A 20,811-nucleotide genomic window follows, 5' to 3' on the forward strand; every position below is an offset into this window, starting at 1 on the left:
CCGTGTGTACCAATCATGTGTGGTAACTATTAGGGGTCTGGAGACCCGAGTGGATCTGTTGTTATTATGTATGGTAGACTTTGATGTGAGCTAAGACAATGGCCTTGGCTATGCCGGGTGTGCCACAGATTGAATGGCGACGTTCGACCGATTATGTTCACATTAGTGTGATTTAATTCCTGAAGGCCCAACGTATGGTTAGAAAGGGTTGTCTTTCATACTTAGTATTTGTGAGGGATGTAGGTGCAGAAACACCCACTATTGATTTTGTTCCAGTTGTGAGGGATTTTCCCGATGTGTTTCCTACAGACCTGCCAGGCATGCCACCAGGCAGGGATATTGATTTTGGTATTGACCTGGTGCCAGGCACTCAGCCCATTTCTATTCCACAGTATCGTATGGCACCAGTGGAGTTGAAGGAGTTAAATGAGCAGCTTCAGGAACTCCTTGATAAGGGGTTCATTTGGCCTAGTGTGTCATCTTGGGGTGTGCCTATTCTATTTATGAAGAAGAAGGATGGCACGATGAGGATGTGCATTGATTACAGACAGTTGAATAAAGTAACAATTAAGAAAAAGTATCATTTTCCTTATATCGATGATTTGTTTGACCAGCTTCAGAGAGCGAGAGTGTTCTCCGTTCAGGTTATCACCAGTTGAAGATCAAGGACTCGAATATTCTTAAGATGGCTTTTAAGACCCGATATGTTCATTATGAATTCTTGATGATGTCTTTTGGGCTGACTAATGCCTCAACAACATTCATGCATTTGATGAACAGCGTGTTCCGGCCATATCTTAACTCGTTTGTCATAGTTTTCATTAGTGTACTCGCGCAGTCAGGAGGAGCACGCGGAGCATTTGAGATTTATATTGCAGAGATTGAAGGAAGAGAAACTTTATGCAAAGTTCTCCAAGTGTGAGTTTTGGCTCGGTTCAGTGGCATTCTTGGGACACATGGTGTCTAGTGAGGGTATTAAGGTTGATCCAAAGAAGATAGAGGCAGTTACGAGTTGGCCTAGACCGTCCTCAACCACAGAGATTCGCAGGTTTCTTGGTTTGGCAGGTTATTACCACCGGTTTGTGCAAGGATTTTCATCTATCGCATCGCCCTTGACCAAGTTGACTCAGAAGGGTGCTATATTTATGTGGTCCGGTGAGTGTGAGGAGAGCTTTCAGAAGCTCAAGACTGCATTGACCACAACTCCAGTGTTAGTTTTACCATCAACTTTAGGTTCATATACTATGTATTGTGATGCTTCGAGAGTCGGTATTAGATGTGTGTTGATGCAGGAGGGTAGAGTTATTGCTTATGCTTCTCGTCAGTTGAAGGCCCATGAGAAGAACTACCCCGTTCATGATTTGGAGTTGGCGGCCATTGTTCATGCAATGAAGATTTGGAGGTATTATTTGTATGGTGTGTCTTCTGAGATGTTTACTGATAATTGTAGCCTCCAGCACTTGTTCAAGCAGAAGGATCTCAATTTGAGGCAACAGAGATGGTTGGAGTTGCTAAAGGATTATGATATTACTATTTTATACCATCCGGGGAAGGCCAATATGGTGGCCGATGCTTTGAGCCGAAAGGTAGTGAGTATGGGGAGTTTGGCATATATTCTAGTTGGGGAGAGACCTATTGCAGTTGATGTTCAGGCCTTGGCCAATCGGTTTGTGAGGTTAGATATTTCAGAGCCCAGTCGGGTATTGGCTTGTGTGATTTCTCGATCTTCCTTATTTGATCGCATCAGAGAGCGCCAATATGATGATCCTCATTTGCTTGTCCTTAAGGACAGAGTGCAGCACGACGATGACAGAGATGTGACCATTGGTGATGATGGGTTGTTGAGGATGCATGGCCAGATATGTGTGCCTAATGTAGATGGATTTCGGGAGTTGATTTTGGAGGAGGCCCATAGCTCGCAGTATTCCATTCATCCGGGTGCCGCGAAGATGTATTAGGATCTGAGACAACATTATTGGTGGAGGAGAATGAATAAGGACATTATGGGATTTGTAGCTCAGTGTCATAATTGTCAACATGTGAAATATGAGTATCAGAGACCGGGTGGCTTGCTTTAGCGGATGGATATTCCAGAGTGGAAATAGGTTCAAAAGTTAAGATGAAAGGATATAGCTTCAATGAAAGTGCAGTGGAGAGGTCGGCCCGTAGAGGAGGCTACCTGGGAGACCGAGCGGGAGATGTGGAGCAGTTATCCTTACCTATTTGAGGCTTCAGGTATGTTTCTTGACCCGTTCGAGGACAAATATTTATTTAAGAGGGGGGTGATTTAACGACCCGGCTGGTCGTTTCATGAGTCACCACTCCGTTTTCCCCATTTCTACTTCTTATTGTCTTGTTCAGCTGTGTTATGTGTTATCGGGTTGGTTGGCTCGGGTTCAGAGGTTTTGGTAAGGTTTGAGACACTTAGTCTCTTTTGAGTAAGCTTAAGTTGGAAAAAGTCAATCGGATGTTGACTTATGTGAAAAAGCACTCGAATGTAAATTTTTATGGTTCGAATAGATTCGGGAGATGATTTGGGCTTAGGAGTGTGATCGAACGTGTTTTGGAGGTCCGTAGTAGATTTAGGCTTGAATTGGCGAAATTGGAATTTTGGCGTTTTCCAGTTGATAGGTGAGATTTTGATCTAGGGGTTGGAATGGAATTCTGGGTGTTTCAGTAGGTCCGTTGTGTCATTTAGGATGTGTGTGCAAAATTTTAGGTCATTCGGACATGGTTTGATAGACTTTTTGATCGAAAGCGGAATTTGGAAATTTTTGGAATTCTTAGGCTTGAATCCAATGCAAATTTGATGTTTTGATGTTGTTTTGAGCATTCTGAAGGTTGGAACAGGTTTGAATGATGTTATGGAATATGTTGGCATATTTGGTTGAGGTCCCGAGGGCCTCGGGTTAGTTTCGGGTGGTTGAACGGATCGTTTCAAGTTTGAAAAGATTGCAGAAAATCTAATGTGAGTGTTGTAGACTTTTGACCTTCGCGTTCGCGAGTGGGTCCTCGCGTTTGCTAAGGGTTGGGATGAGAGGCTGGAGATTTGGCCTTCGCGTTCGCGATGGAGGTCCCGCATTCGCGAAGGGTTGGGGTCAGCGAGCTTCGCATTTGCAATGGGTTATGAAGCTGAGTCTTCGCGTTCGCGGACAGGGCGTCATGTTCGTGAAGAAGGAATAAGTGGTCAACGCTAGGTTGTGCTTCGCGAACCGAGACATTGACCGCGTTCGCGATCAAAGATTTTAAGTGCTGGGCAGAATCTTTTAAAAGACCAATTCCGCGATTTTGGGTCTAAGTTTCTCCGTTATTGGGCGATTTTAGAGCTTTTTGAAGAGGATTAAAGAGGGAATCAAGGGGGAACACTTAGAGGCAAGATTTATGGACTTAATACTCAATCCTAATGTTATTCCTACCTAATTAACCATGGAATTTATATAATTTAAGCCTAGATATTGAAGAAACTAGGGCTTGTAATTGGAGATCGAAATTTGGGGATTTGAGGGGTTATTTGTGGTTGGAATTTGATGCTTTTGATATGAATGAACTCGGGGAGTGATAAGGCGTTTATTGATGTAATTTTTATCGGATTTCGAGACGTGAGCCCGGGGGCCAGGTTTGGCTAATTTCAAAATTTGTGTTGTAATTTGATTACTTTCGAGTGGGCTTCGTTCCCTTAGCATATTTTGATGGTTATGTTCTGATTTTGGTTAGATTTGGAGCATCCAGAGGCCGATTCGAGAGGCAAAGGCATCGTGGGCTAGAGTTTGTACCGGATAGAGCTGATTAATGATTGTAAATGTTGTCCTGAGGGTATTGAACCCCGAATGTCACATCGTTGTGCTATTTTGAGGTGACGCACATACTAGATGACAAGCATGGGGTCGTGCACCGTTGGGGATTGTGACTTAGTCCATCCCGTATGATTGTTTTACCGCGTATTTAATTGAAAACTATTTGCTATCATCATGTTTTAGGCTAAATGCCATATTTGGGGCTCGTGCCAGCTGTTTGGACCCTTAGGGGATTATTACTACTATTTCCTCACTGTTTTGATTTTATATTTATACTCAGTCATGCTATATTCTATTGTTTTCATAACTCAGCCATGTTTATTCTGTTTTGATATCTCAAATAATATTTTGGGCTGAGCATCATATTTTACTGTGCCGAGTGGCTTTTAGAGATTTCTGACTGAGTAGGGCTGAGGGCCTGTGTTATAAGGTTATTATGGGATCGAGCTGTGCGCTGCAACGATATTGTGATGATTCATGATTATAAGGTCGAGGGCCTGAGTTGTACACCATAATGTGGCTTGATATAAGGGCCGAGAGCCTATTTGATTATGCCACGAGATGGCTTGATATTTCTCTTGGGCCGTAAGGGGCCCCTCCAGGAGTCTGTACACCCCCATTGAGCGCGAGTACCCAGTGTGAGATGTGATATAGCCCGAGGGGCTGATGTTGTTCCATGTTATTGCCCAAGGGGTTGATTTATGTGTTTATCTTTTCTCATTTCTTTTCATTCACTTATTTAATTGTTAAAAGTTGTTTTAAAGCAGCTTATATTGAACTAAAGTGTTTCTACGATCCTTTACTCTTATATTGCAGTGTATTGGTTTTATACTGCCCTCTTGGTAGCATTTTGCTGTGTTTTACGTGTTTTTTATCTCTCTGCTGCTTTTACTTTTATTACTCACTGAGTTGGCGTGCTCACATTACTCCCTGCACCCTGTGTGCAGATTCAGGAGCCTCGGGTCACACTAGTGAGGGTTGATTGCTCCCAGCAGGCTATTCGGAGTCCACTAGGCAGCTGCTCGGCGTTCGCAGCCTAGTGTTTCTCCCTCCTATCTTACTTTCCCTGTTCTAGTTCTGTAATAGACTGTATAAACTCTTTCATACTCTTAGACAAATATTTAGATGCTCATGACTGGTGACACCCCGATGTCGCGCTGTGTTTATTCCGCATTTCGTTCTATTTCACTTTATTTTGGGATTTATCACCTGTTAATGATTTAAATTGAATTATTGTAACTGTTAAACTGAATTGGGAGTTGTGTCGGCTGATCTTATTTCATAATAGGCGCCATCATGACCGGGTTCGGATTTAGGGTCATGACAACAAAAATGTACAGCAAGTGTAGTATGAGTACGTAAATCAACGCATATCTAGTAAGTATCCCGTCCAACCTCAAAGAAGTATTGACGAGGGGTCGACTTCGACACTTTCTATGGGCTATAAATAAATACCAATGATATAATTAAGTATGGATCACATAGGACAGTTGTAAGCTCAATATCATGAAGTATGTAAACAAATCTTTTATTAATAAGTAATTTCCAAATTTATTTTTCATCAGTTATCATTTTGTATCTCAGGTCAATGAAGCAATATCAATTATCATAAACTTCAAAGCAACCAATTCAATCATGTGCAAATCATGTCGAGGTCATACTGCCTGATCCAACATAAATATTTAAACTGTGCACTACCGAGGGTCGAACGACACGAACCATAGATGCATCTATCTGCTACCGAGGTATTCGGCACGCTCCACAAAAGAGAAAATACATTATAACAACAACTTCAAGATTTATTAAGGAACAATTATTCCAAAAAATGCCAATTCTCTTTAACGATCAAGTAAATACAATTTAACTTTTTTCAATTCCTTTATCAAGTTTCGATATGTTTTAAACAATTAAATTAACAAGTAGGTTGCAAACACCAAGTATAACATGATTTGGGTCCTAGACTACCGGTATATTTAAGCATTATAGTAGCTACGCACAGACTCTCGTCACCTCGTGCATACGTAACCCCCACAAATAGAAATATATATTAAATCAATTCACCTATGGGGTTAATTCCCTCTTACAAGGTTAGAAAGGAGACTTACCTCACCTCAAGGCCTACTTTCCGGTCCAAGATTGTGCTTCAACCCCCAAATTTGGTGCCAAATGACTCGAAACTAGTCAAATATTATATAAAGTAATCAATACATGCTCACAAGTTCATATCCCAACTGTTAAAGTGATTTTCCACGCCTATTTGCAAAATTTCTAAAATTTACCCCCAGGCCCACGTGCCCAGATTTTGGAAATTTTTGAAGAAAGCTGTTACCTATAACCCCATGAACTCAAATATATGATTTTTACTAAATTCCCTAACTAATTTCGTGGTTAAATCTCATTTTTATCAAAAATCTAGATTTTCATTTAAACCTTTGATTTCACTGATTTTTACATGTTAATCTACCTATAATCTATGTATTTAACTCATGTTGTGTAGAAATTACTTACCTCAAAGTGCTAGGTAAAAACCCTCTTCCAAAAGCTCCAAAAATCGCCCAAGATATGAAAGGAAATGAGCTAAATGATCTAAGTCTCGCAATTAATAAGCTGTGCACAGGCCTCAGATGTCACATTTACAACACATGGTTCGCAAATTCAAAGGTCGCAAATGCAACAAAACCATCGCAAATACAAACATGGGCCTCCACTGCTAAGCTAGGAAATACGATCAAGGAGTCACGAATGTGGACTATGCTGAGGTTGCAAATGCGAACTCTGCCCCAGGTCTGGCTCCATCGCAATTGCAAAGCCCTTCTCGCAAATGCAAAAAAATTCTCGCATTTGCGAGACCTGCAATTGCTGCCAAGAACCACCAGAAAAACTAGAGTTTTTCTCATCCTCCCGAATGTCTGAAACTCACCCGAACCCTCGGGGCTCCACACCAAACATCCACACAAGTCTAAAAATATCCTACGAACTTGCTCGAGGCCTCAAATCACATGAAACAACGTTGAATTCATGAATCAGACCCCATTCCAAGCTTAATGAACTTTAGAACTTTAAACTTCTACATTTGATGCTGAAACCTATCAAATCACGTCTGTTTTTCCTCGAAAATGGTAATTATAATTAGATTTGATTTTATGGTTCTCAAATACGTGATTTATTTTTATGATAGTTGTTAGGTAGTAGATGCTAAATGTGATACTAGAAAATAAGATAAGGGCTTGAAAATAGTATGTTTATGCAAACCGAGTGGCCAAGAATCGGGGTCTCGAGCTAGCTTATATTGGGCCTCGAGGTCGAGCTAAGCTTTGAGCTGTGGGTAGCGATGAAGGACTAACAGTCCTAAGGGACTTGATGATTGCTCTTTATGATCAATGATGAGTAATAAATGAAATGCAATAAATGTAAGTAATAAACCAAAGGAAAGACAATAGAGAGTGTTTTAGTTAGAGAGCAGAGAATGTTCTTATTCTTGTATTCAATATCATGTGTAAAAAATAACAAGGGTCCCCTTTATATAGGAGGGGGAATCCAACAAAGTCCATATGCATTTATTACAAAAATATGCGACTGGTACAACCATTTAATGCCACGGTATGGACTTGTACTATTCTTGTGGCCTTGGTCAGCCTTAACCACTTGCCTTGAGAATCTACCACTCGTTCATCATAGCCACCGATTTGTACTTCCCTGAGGTCGAGCTGTGCCTCGAGCATTCTGGTTCATCTCTCCTCGAGCTGTACCTCGAGTCTTCAAGGGACGGGCTATGGAATATCGTAATGATCGTAAAATCGGACTCTCCAATTTTAGCCATATACAGATAGTCCCCGCATTTCTTAGAATGAAAACTATAAGAAATGACTTTGGCATCGACTTTATCAAGCCTCTCATGATGATATCATGCTTATGACGTAAAATTTTGTGATGACTGAAATGTCCCATCGGTTTGTCTTCACAGAAGCATTCAATACACTGCCAGTTTATTTTCTAAAAAACGGTGATATCGCAGCCAATTCGTTTCCCAAAAATCATTGATTGTTCCTATTGATACGTTCCCTAAAGGCACTGATTGCGTCGTCGGTTACGTTACTATATTCTACAAATGGAAGGTTACTTCAACCAAAACTCCACCCATTCATTTTTCAACAGCCTTTAACCCTTTTCTTCTCTTCATCCTCATCCAAACTCTAATTTACATGGTTTAAGCCCGTGATCGTAAGGTCACACAGCAGTGGTATTGCCAGTTATGCCATGGTTCTTTTTCAGAGCTTTTCCCCACTGAGTGGGATTATATTAGGTTGTTGTTGTTATTGTTGGCACGAGATAAGGAGAGAGAGATCTCAAAATTTCCCCGAATTAGAAGATATATGGACTGCAAACCGTTGCTCATCTCTCTTAACTTCAACCTGGTGTGGCGCCTCACTCCTTTTGCTTTTCGTGGAGTGAGGTGGCATCATCTAATAACTTTTTCATCTCACACCAGTACAATGTCTCAAGAAGTGGATTCACAATAGTAGTGCTAGCGAGACCCATACTTGCCAAATATTTCACCAAGCCACAATTTTCCTGCTTGTTGAAAAGCTTTTGCTCTTTGATAGGCTATAGCTACTTCGGAAGAGACTTTCGAAGATATTGCTCTGAAGATCGAAATGGGATCCTCGAGGAAATGGTTCTCGCAGATGTCGTTCCCGAGGACATGCCCTCGAAAGTAGATTAGGCTCTTTAGCTGTTGTATTTTGTTTCTTTGTTTCTGTGTAAGGACCCCTCGTAGGCTTTTGTAATCATCGTTTATTAATGCAGAAGTTTCTTTCAATCTATCTTTGCCTTGTATTGGATCCCCTTTTTGCCTGTGTTTGAAAAGTCCATGCGTGCGATTTTATTGATCGGTCTGAATACTAGACCTGGACATAGGAATTCCTTTGGTTCCTGATTGGTTAATATGATGTTCTTTGAAATTCTTTGTCACCCCTCGGACCAAGCCTGGACCGATTCTGATACAAACTTAGGTCGTCGGGACTTTTGAGCTCGAATTGAATGAGATAGGGGCCTCAAATTTCCTTAAAATAAAGCTTAGCCTTTTTAGGATCTGTTGATAGTCCTTGAGGGATGAGTTTGCTTGAATATCTGAAAGTTTAAGATAGCTTTAAGGCCTTACACATAGTCCCCGAGTCAGAGTTTGCTTGAACTCGGGTGGCTTCCAACTGAGCGAAAATTGGCCTTGAGCTTAAAATGAAGATAGCCTTAAGGAGTTATAGATAGTTCCTGAGCGAGGATGTCTCGGGGGGCCCTCGGGCTTAAAATAACTGAGAGAGCGTGCAAATTGAACTTTGAGATGTAGGTAGCTCTGGTGCTTTTACGAATAATCCTCGAGTGAGAATTGGCTCAAACTCGGGTAGCCCTTGGTCTTGATAGTCGAGCAGGCATTGGTTTGAGCTAAAAATAGAGATAGCCCTGAGGCTTTATGAATAGCCTTCGACGAGAGTCTGCTTGAACTTGGGCGGCCTCGAAAACTCGCTTTGAACTTAAAATGAAGATAGCCCTAAGGCGTTATAGATGACCCCTGGGCTAAAGAATCGGATGAATGACTCGCATTTGCAATAGCAGAGATTCTCAAGATTGGGTACCATCTCGAGGCTAGGTTTATGTGGATAGATCCTTAGAGCTCATAGTCATAGTGATAGAGATCCCCGAGATCGGGCACCATCTTGAGGCTAGATTGATGCCGATAGCTCCTTAGAGCCCAATTTTATTTTGATAGAGATCCTCAAGATCGGACACCATCTCGAGGCTATATTGATGTTGATGGCTCCTTAGAGCTTATCGTTATGGTAACAGAGGTCCTCGAGATTGGGCACCATCTCGAGACTAGGTTGATATGAGAATCTTTGACCCCTCGAACGTTGTATGACATCGTCATGCGTATGGCGTGGTTATGAAGTGACCGAGATGGTCCCGCTAGTACACTTCCCTGAAAGTGATAATGGCCTAGTTAGAATTGATTGACCTTGCAACTAGGCGGACAATTGCCGCATACTCTATATATGAGTTTATTCTCCCTTTATTCAAGGATTCCGCTACTTTGAGCAGCTATCCTTTTTACAGAGTTCTCCTTCCTTGCGTTAGCTCTTTCATCACTTTAATTCAAATCTTTCGCCTAAGTTTCCATTTCCATTCTCTTGTTTCACCATAGTTATGGTTGCTGCGCCCAAACCCGTTCACTAATAAGAGGATAGTTACGCCTCTGCTTCCTGCTTGGTCGGTGGTACACTGCCAGCGTTCGGCGAGCTAACTTCGAGATGTTTTTCCTCGAGAAAGGGCTTTTCATTAGAGAGACCTCCCAATATTAAGGGCCATTGGGAGCATGCATCGAGGTTCACTTCATCAATAGGAGAGGGACACCTCGAGACATTGAGGAGAGACTGCGGATGGGGAGAAAAGGTGGTACTGCAGGCACCTTCTCTAGAAGAGAACATCATTTCTCGTGTAGAAGGGTTTTTGAATGTGTACACGTACCCCTTCATATTGGGACCTCTCTATAAATCGTGCTCAACTTCTGCCGCAGATATTGGGATACCCTGTCATAGGTTCATCCGTCGTTCTAGAGGATAGTATTGATGATGAGGTTCTTTGTGGAGGAAGCTGGTCTTGAGTTTACCCTTAGCCATCTCATTAGATTGTACCAGCCCTTTCATTACCGAGGCCTAATATCTTTACGGTGTCAATCCACCAGTCCCCTTGTTGCCAACTATGTAGATAATGAGGGTCGAGGGTGGATGGGTCGATTTGTTCGAGTGCGGACTATCGATATTATCCCTGTGGAGTTTCTGCCATTTCCTGACAAAATGGAATTTCGCACGTAAGTGGTACACTTGTGTTTTTATCATTTTTTTTCATGGTGGAGGCGGACTCCATAAGATGTTTTCCTTTTCCTTTGTACAACAATCCCTTGGATGCAATACAAGGTACCCGACATGGCGGATTGGATTTGAAGATGGCAGCTCGCTCGACCATCGATGAGCGCAGGTGGTGAGACCTGTCAAAGGGTAGATGGGAGGAAAAACACATCGGTACATGTTGTGTGGTTTATTTTCTTTGAAAGGTACTTTCTTTTATGTGTATTAATTCCGTCGTAGGCATTGGGGAATTTCCTGAGGTGAGACCGTGTCCCCACGGAGAGGAGGAAGGGTCGTCGGCTTCGGGGCCGAGTAATAATAACAAACAGAAGGAATCCTCGGAGGGCGAAGGTTCTTATAGCGAGACAAGCCCTGCTTGGAGGCTTAAAGAAGATGTATCAGCTGCACCTGCAGCACCCGAGGCTTCTAGCCTCAGGAAACTGGTTCCTTCTTTACCGCTGTCTTCTTTTCCCGTCGAAGGATAAAAGATTTGTACCGCCATATTCTTATCCCGTCGAAGGCACTTCGAGGGAAATTTGAGGCTAGGGACCGTCTAAATCAAGCAGGGTATCGGGTGGTCGTATCCCCTCCGAGAGCGATTCGGCTAGGGTCAATAAGAGCAGGCCAATAGATGCACACTCAACTTTTGAGGAGGCTCAATGGCTCTGTTCTGCGGTGAGTTTTGGTTGAATTTGTTGGTTTTGCAGTTTTGCATTTTCATTTTCTCATTGAGCTTTTTTTTCATAGGCCTTTGATAAGCTAAATCCAAGCTGCTCCGCAGTGAAGCCAGGTCGCGAAAAGCTTTGGACGGGGAGAAATCCCGTAGGCTTCTTTGCGATAAAAGGGGAGAGGAGTTAGTATACCTGCGATACGAAGTGAGTAAAAGTCGAAACTATGAAGGCTACCTCGAGAGATAGGTAACCTTTATTTCGAGGGGATGCATGTTTCTTCTCCTATCTTCGGAGATTAATATTTTGATATTTCAGTTGCAGAGAAGGACGGAGGACCCAGAACGCCTTTGGGGAAAAGTTGGTCAGGGTAAGTATGAGTGTAATGAGCTAAAGGCTCAGATAGATGCCCAAGTTGTAGCCAGGAAGAATGCTTTGGCGAAGGACTCTGCCCTCGAAGTGTAGCTCAGTAACGCTCGTGAAAACAGCTTGGTCCCGACGAGCAGGATTTCAAGTCTCGAGTCCGACCTTTTGAAGATGAAAGTCGAGGTTGTGGATGCCTAGGCTGAAGCCGAATATATTCGAGCTAAGGCTAATAAGAAAGTGGTCGTCTATTTAAAAGACGCTGCTGGTGCTCGAGCTGAGTAAAGAGGGGCTTCTGATTGGGAGAGCAGAAGCAATGAGTATGCTCGGTGCAAATCCCATAGAGAAACCCTTAAGGACATCCTCGCTAGTGGCTTCGATCTCTCAGAAGAGATAGAGCAGGCCAAAGCGGAAGAATATGATGCCAAGTTCCTTTTATCCGATATCGAAGATAATGAGGAGGAGGCTGATGGAGCCGCAGTCCCTTGAGGGAAAGGAAACTAGGATTTTTCTTTTTGATTCTTTGTACAGTGTTCTTAGAGAACATTTATAAATGAAGCTTTGTATTTTTTTCATATATACATATAAAAGGAAGCCTTTCGGTTTTCTCCTTTCATGAATTTCTCTTTGCTTGTGTATGTCTTTATTTGTCTTGAATTTAGACATTTGTCGATGATTAGCCAGGTGAACTGGACTTCGAGAAAAAACCCTTAGGTTTACAAATCGGCCCTGAGGCTTGTTGGGCTGGCTCGTAGGCTCTTATGCATTTTCCCTTAGGCGTTTTTTAGTTAACTTTTTCGGGCTCAGTCCCCGAGTCGGATTTTGACTCGTGCTTATTGACCCTTAAGTTTTTGAATTTTAAGCTGGCCCTTAGTCTCTTACGCATTGGATCGGTACGACCTCTAATTTAGGTTGCGCTTAGGCTCTTATGCGTTTGGTCGGTACGACCTTTAACTTAAGCTAGCGACAGTAGCTCTAATGAGTTTGGTCAGTATGACCTTTAATTTAAGCTGGCGACAGTGGCTCTTATGAGTTTGGTCGATACAACCTTTAATTTAGGCTTTATTTTTCCTTCGTTGAAGACTTTTTTGAAGTTTTTGTGTTTGTCCGGCTCTTCGATGGTTTGATAATAACCTCGATTGTGAGTCGTTATGTGACGATAAATGAGCACCTCAAGAGGTTTTGCTCAATGGCTGTCGCGCCTCCCTTTTCCCTCTGCGGAGAGGAGTTCGGGTTTCGGCATTCATGGAGGTGTGATGACTCATTTCCTTTTTGGGAATTGGGCATTGCGTTTTTGAAGAGTCGCCACCTAACGATTTTAAGGTGCGTTAGGGCACCTACAAGGTTTATCTATAACTACATTTGATAACCAGAGATAGGGTAAGGGCTTGAAATTATCTTAAGGGGAAGGTGTTAGGCTTCCCTCAGGATCCACTAGTGTGGTTCCCTGCCAGACAGTTTTTGTGAATTTGTGCAATTAGCAAATAAACAAATAAGGCTCAAATAAAAGGGGATTTAAGTTTAAATACACAAGTGTTTGAAAAACGATTAATAAAAGCAAGGTTTTGAAAAGAGTTATAATCTAAGCATGCTTATGAATATAAAAGGGGTGTCCTAGGTTTGTTTGTAATATAGATCACATCAATCATTACCCGGTATGACACTCCTCAAAAGAGGAGATACACGTGGTATTAGTGTACCGGTCATCATATCCATATCTACCCTTTCCCGCCCCATGAAGGTAATTAAAGCAAGAGTTGGTCTCGACTCTTATTGCATGCTATTACCTGTCCCTTCCTATTAGTCCTGGAGGAATTTAGGACTCTTATTCCTATAAGAGGGAGGTTATAGGAAAACCACCAAGTTTAAAGGCAAAATACTAAAGCGACATACAAAAACATATAAGACTGCAATTAGGAGGAAACATATTAAAAAGTAGAAGGCTAAGTTATACCTCCACGGATAATGCACATTGACAGCATGACTTATACACAGTTAAGGTCTGAATTCAAAATCCTAAAGTAGGGTGTTTAAGTGGTAACATCAGAACCAGATTTATCACATGACTCAGAAAAGAAGTCCGAATCAGGTTTGCCTACTGATCTTTAACAGTTGATAATTAAACAAAGGCAGTTTCAGTTTATTTAAGTTATTACCTAAGGCTTGCCTAGGCGCAAAGCGAGATGCAGCAGTTGTTCCAAGTCATTAAGACAATTTCGAGATTATTTTGATTACCTAAAACATGTTGTTCTAGTTGTAGAGACTGTTGCCAATTTTATTCAGAAAGCATCACAAAGTGAAAATTATTGCTTTACTACCCTTTTCATCAATCAGTAGTTAACTAAGAGTTTTAAACAGAATGCAAACAAGATCCTAGAACATGGTATCTAATATGCACATGCAAATTACAAGGTTGTTGAAAACTGAATCCCTAAGGCATGATTTCTAAATGTACACAATAGTTGCAGAATTTTTGAAATAACAACTTTTTTATATCAACGTTGTTATTACCCTAAGAGCAGGATTTCTAAGTGATAGACATAAAGCATTGTGAGAACGTGATTTTTGTCCTATATGAATTATCCCACAAATTCAAAATAAAATAAATTTTCCCATTATTTGCAATTTCGTAGATTTTCGTAGCATTTTTCGTTAATTGTTTGCATTTTGTCTGTGCATATTAACTTTGTTTAATTATTGAAAAAAATACAAAAAAAATATTGCATTTGCATTTAGGATTTAATTTTACATTTTTGAATTAAGTAGTAAATTAGTTGTTTTATAAGAATTGGAAAATCACAAAATAGTTATTTTGCACCTTTAATTTTAATTTTTGAACTTTGATAGTTTTTCCTTTAATTTGGTTCTTAATTATTTGTGGTAATTGTTATTTGGAGTTAATTAGTTCAATTTGATAGGTTAAATTATTTTTTAATTTTAATTCAGGTTTTTACTTTTAATTTTGAAAAAAGAAGAAGGAATTAAAAGAAAAGAGAAAAGAAAAGGAAAAGGAATTAGAAAAAGAAAATTCGGTTGGGCCAGATTCAAATTTCCCCCAGGCCCAATTGTCAAAGTCCCTTACCCGCCCAAGTCAGCCCAGAACCCGCTCCATAACCCGATCCCTTTCCTCACTTAAGATCAAACGACCCCGTTTTATTTAATTTGGATTTGGGCCATTGATTTCCTCTCATCCAACGGACGGGAACTGGGGTGGGTTTTAATATATATATGTCGGAATCCCTCAGACCCCCCCTTCACCATCTCGCATCTCTTTCAACTCACCTCTACAGATACCCAAGAACCCTAGCCGCCGCCCCAAAAATTCCCAAGCCTCCACCAGCGGCGGCGTGACCCAATAAGTCCCAAATTAACACCCCATAACCCCCTCCGTCTCCCCATCCCAAACCTCTAAACCTTTGCCCTCGAATCTTGCCCGAACTCTTCGAATTTTTTAGATAAAAAGCCTAACCCTAAAGTCTCAAATTTTCTGATCCGAGATTTCTTTGAAGATTTTATGCTCCTTCTGACTTTATTCATGTGTTTTGATGAAAAACACATGATTAATCTTAGGTTGAGCCGAAGATTTGAGAATTTGAAGATTTCGTCACCACTTTTATTGTCCGAAACACTTTTTAGGTATTTTCCTTTTTCTTTTATTACCTTTTCTTCAATTTTTCTTTCTTTCTCTATTTGTCTGCTTCTTCTCCTCTTCTTGAATCATTTTTATTTGTTCCGGAGTTATTTGTTTATGCATGAGTAATTATGAGTCTTTTCTTAATCAGTGTAACTAGTTTGTAATCAGATTAGTTAAAATTTGTTAGTTTGGTCAATTTTGGTAAGTAAATCATTTAGGCTAAAAGTCTTAATTATCATATGTTATTTGGTGTTTACAACTTGCTAATTAGATCATTTCTAGCTTGGGCCGAGTGGATTTCTGAGCCTATGGGTTGGGTTTTGGGTCCATTCCGACTTATTTAGGTCTGGACAGTTGGGTCAAAATTGACCCATGACCCGTTTTGGTTCAGGGGTAATTTTAGGGGTTGCAGGGGTTAATTTGGGAAGTGTAGGTAAGGAATCTTTTTGTAATAGAATGGGAAGCTTCTAAGAAGTTGGGTTGGGGGATTAATATGAAATTCTGAAAAATAACTAGGGGTATTTGAGCTAAAATAAAAATTTAAAAAGGTTTGAGGTGCAAAACTGATTCATTAGGGCTACCCTAAATGCCTTGCCTATAAAGGCATCTAAACGTGATATGCAAGGTAGACTGAAAAAGATAAAAATTTAAAGAAAACAAAATGCCTGAAATCTCAATAAAAAACCATTGTTTCATTGAGATTTTTCTATGATCTTAAAGTTTTGAACTACTGAAACAACTTCTGATTCTCTTTAGGGTCGAAAAATGGATTAAATTGGGATTTTGAAAGTGCTAGTTCAAGCTTTTCTGTTTGTTTACTGTTCCATTGGATTGGTTTTGAGCTATTTTTGCTGGTTGTCTCCTGTTACTGGATTCTGCTGTTGCTTTTTCCTTCTGCTGAACTTTGCTTTCTTTGCTTCCTTTATTCCAGGTATTGTTCATCTCTTTGACATATGAAATGAAGACGCACAAGTGTGTTTGCTCGAAGTTTGATATACAAAGAGCATTAGTTTCTTAGATGTTTGTTTTTATATTTCTGAAAACTTCAAAATTAGTCTTGGTTTTCATTGTAGTTAATTCATTTTTGTTTCAACTTAAAGTTCACTTGCAATGTTAAACAACTCATATCTTTTAAATTATTGGTGGTTGGCATGAATCAGAATTCTGATTTTGTACAAAGGACTTTAAAGGGGTATTATAGTGCTCGAAGCTTTAGATGTTTACTTATTATTTGTTGAGATCAATACTGCTTAGTATAAGTTCCGTTTGAAGCTATCAAAATGCCAAGCACTAGCTGAATAAAGCCTGAAATTGCATGCGATGTCTGTAACCCTGTTAAGTTTCAGGTTGATGTTTAAATTCTCATTTGTGGGTAATGACCTTACATGTACATATGACTCATTTCATGTGAGTTTAATAGTAGCTTTGAGTGTTAGCTGTTACTTTCCCTTTAAATTTGACAATTAAGTGATGAGTTCAAGTTGGAATTTAGAGTATAAAGGGTCACATGCCACTATTTAGATTTTGTATCATGATAAATCAGTTGATGTTGGCATGAAACCTGAACGATTATGTACCAATATCAATAGTGGTCCACAGATGATGGTTTAGAATAGGCATGAATTGATGTTTGGATTGCATCATCTGCATAAAAGTGACGATAGGGGTGTTTCAACCATTAATTGTCTGATTTTCTTAAAGCAACATGATCTGTAAATTTGAATGCCAGAACTTGGCAATTTGTGCTATGTATGGACTCGAACTGGGGATCCCATTGTTTGTTGAGACTGGTCCTTTTCAATTTGGGCTCTATCTTGGGCCTGGCATGGACTGGTGCTAATTGTCACTTGGAATAGCCTCAAGTTGGTAGGCTGCTGGGCCTCATGCTAGGCCCAAACATTAATTTCGAACCATCAGCCTCTCTTTATTTAAAAAAAACGTACTTTTGTTAGTTTGAGCCATAGTAGAACCCTTGCCCATTAGTGTTTGGATAATTAAGCTTCTTTAAATAGTTGGGAGGTGAGCCGTATTAAACAACACAAATAGCTTATGGCCCTCCAAGTTTAATTTGAATTATCTTTAAAATTGGAATCGAGGTGTGCCGTGCCGAACAAAATCCCAATTTCATGGCCCTCATTTAATTAATCTTGTTTATCCTTAAAAATCGAGGCGTTCCATTTACCAAATTTTTCGTTGCCCTCGCAAAGTTGCAAACACGTAGTTGCTTTAGGTGCGTTATTTTAATAATTTACCTTCCTAAACTCGGGTGCGCATTTATATGACCCAAATACAAATCTCAACAATGTTATATAAAATGTGTTGCAGACTACGGGTGCATTTATGTGACATAGTTCAAGACATATTTTAAATGACGTTGCAATCTTCCTAAAAATGAATAAAAGCGGCTATAAAGTTAAAATTGAACCATAGGTTAAAACATGTATTAAAATCAGATAATAGGCAAATTATAACAGTTGATTGACCATGCTAGAACCACGGAACCTGGGAATGCCTAACACCTTCTCCTGGGTTAACAGAATTCCTTACCCAGATTTTTGTGTTCGCGGACTGTAAAACAGAGTCAATCTTTTCCTCGATTCGAGATTCTAAATCGGTGACTTGGGACACCATAAATTATCCCAAGTGGCGACTCTGAATTTTTAATAAAATGATCCCATTTCGATTGTCAGTTTAAGTTGGAAAAAACTCCCTTATACACCCTTACGGGGGTGTCGGTAAAAAGGAGGTGTAACAGCTCTGGCGACTCTGCTAGGAAATCAAACCCAGAATCTCTGGTTCAGGGTTCAGAATTCGAGCTTTGATGAATTGTTATATTTGGCTTTATCTATTATCTAATTTTATTACATATTTAGGCATAATGTGCTAAGTGTTGCTTTTACCGCTTTGATATTATTTTAAATGTATATAAACTGCTATGAAACCCTTCTTTTCTCATCTTCGGGGATGTGCACGCTGGCCATGACTCCCTATTCTGTTAGTGTCATACCTTGAAATAAGAAAGAGGCTCGGACAAGTTACTAAGCCGGATGGCTTTTAGTTCCCGGTACGTAGCACCCTCCTCGACTCGAGTTGTCCGCTCTGGTACAAAAGTCTAGAACAATATACCCAGATTTTGAACCTAGAATAACTCAGCCTCATGCCGGATTCCTAGTAGGAACGTTTGTTTGCATCATGTGCATTTGACTTTGGAGACTCAACACAGAGGTTGGGTCTGTCTAGGACAGGTGTACCCGAAATGAAAAGACCGCTCCGTCTCATGAGTTACCGCTCCGTTTTTCCCTATTTTAGCTTGTTTACGCTTCGTTATCTGTGTTTTATGTGATCATGTTGATTAGTTCGAGTTCGGATAATATTTGGTAAGAAATGAGACATTTAGTCTCTTTTAAGAAGGCTTAAGTTGGAAAAGTCAACCAGATGTTGACTTATGTGTTAGAAGGCTCGGAAGTAAGTTCCGATGGTTCGACTTGCTTTCGGAGGTGATTTGTGACTTAGGAGCGCGATCGGAATGGGTTTTGGAGTTGTAGAGAAGATTTAGGCTTAAATTGGCGAAGCTGATATTTTGGCGGTTCCGGTTGATAGGCGAGATTTTGATATAGGGGTAGGAATGGAATTCTGAGAGTGACAGTAGCTTCGTTGTGTCATTTGGTATGTGTGTGCAAAATTTTAGGTTATTCAGACGAGATTTGATAGACTTTTTGATCGAAAGCATAATTTAAGAGTTCTTGGAGTTCTTAGGCTTGAATCCTATGTTAAATTGGTGATTGATGTTGTTGTGAGCATTTCGAAGTTTTGAACAAGTTTGAACTATGTCATGGAATGTGTTGGTATAATTGTTTTGAGGTTCCGGGATATTTTAGGCCGAAAATAATAGCTGTAGCAGGTCCAGAAGGGTTGCAGGCCTCGGAACTCAACCGCGTGGTCCGCACAAAGAGAAGTGTGGCCGCGGTATGTGCTGTGCGGACCGCACAAAATGAAGTGCGGCCGCGGTAGGTGTTGTGCGGATCGCGCAAAATGGTGTGCGGCCGCAGTGAAGAACATTCCGCTGGTCCTACTTCGGAAGCTCATATCTTTTGATCTACAAGGAATTTTGAGATAATTCAAAAACGACAGTTGACTCCCTTCGTGTCTAGTTTCCAGCAAGGTAAAGATATCGCAATTTAGACATTTGTATCGAAAGGTATGGCCAAAATACTAAAGCCTGTCACTGCAGAGGAAAGCTTGTGCAGCCACAGTCGTTTTTGTGCGGACCGCACTGGTTTTGTGCGGCCCGCGGAGGTGAAAATCTGTGGGGTACTCTATAAATATGAGGTTTTAGATTTTGTTTGATATTTTGACCTAGAGAGCTCGGATTTTGGCAATTGTTCGAAGGCTTTTCAAGAAATTCATCGGGGTAAGTGATTCTAACTCAGATTTGGCTAGAGTACATGAATCTATCATTGAATTCATCATTTAATTCGTGATTTGGGATGGAATTTGGGAAGAATATTGTGAAATCTTTCAAAAATATAAAATGATGATTTGAAGGACCAAATGGTATCGGAATTGGATAATTTTCATATGGATAAACTCGTGAGAGTATAAGGATTCTAGTTTGTGAATTTTGTCAAATTTCGAGATGTGGGCCCGGGGGTCGAGTTTGACCAATTTCTGGAATTTTGTGATAATTTGATTGTTTTCGCTTAGGCTTTGTTCCCTTAGCATATTGTGACATATTCGTTCTGATTTTGGATAGATTCGACGCGCGTGGAGGCTAATTCGAGGGGCAAAAGCGTCGCGGGCTAGAGAATTAGCCGGTTCGAGGTGAGTAATGGTTGTAAATGATGTCCTGAGGGTTTGTAACCCCGGATTGCACATCGTAGTGCTGTATTGAGGTGAGACACGTGCTAGGTGATGAGCGTGGGGTCTTTTACTACTGGGGATTGTGACTTGGCCCGTCTCGATTGATGATTTTACCGCGTATTTGACTGAAACTTATTTGTTATCGTCATGATTTGGGCTGATTGCTATATTTGGGCTTCGTGCCAACTATTTGAACCCTCCGAGGATTTTATCACTAATTCCTCACTGTTTGACTTATTACTTGAACTCAGTCCTGTTGATATTTACTGTTTTACAAACTCAGCAACTTTTATTCGTATTTGAACTTAAATGATATTTCTAAATGATGTTTTGGGCTGAGAACTATTGTTTTACTAATGCCCGAGGGGCTTGTGATGATTTTCGGACTGAGTGAGGCCGAGGGCCATATGTGAGGATATGCTGTGTGATATGAGGCCGAGGGCCTGAGATACTTTTTATTGCCACGAGATGACTTAATATTGTTCTTGGGCCGTAAGGGGACCTTCCGGAGTCTGCACCCCCAAAGTGAGCGCGGGTACCCATCATGATTTGAGAGTGAGCCCGAGGGGCTGATACTGTACTGAGTGTGAGGC

This window comes from Nicotiana sylvestris, chromosome 2 (assembly GCF_000393655.2).
Source record: "Nicotiana sylvestris chromosome 2, ASM39365v2, whole genome shotgun sequence".
Lineage (NCBI taxonomy): Eukaryota > Viridiplantae > Streptophyta > Magnoliopsida > Solanales > Solanaceae > Nicotiana > Nicotiana sylvestris.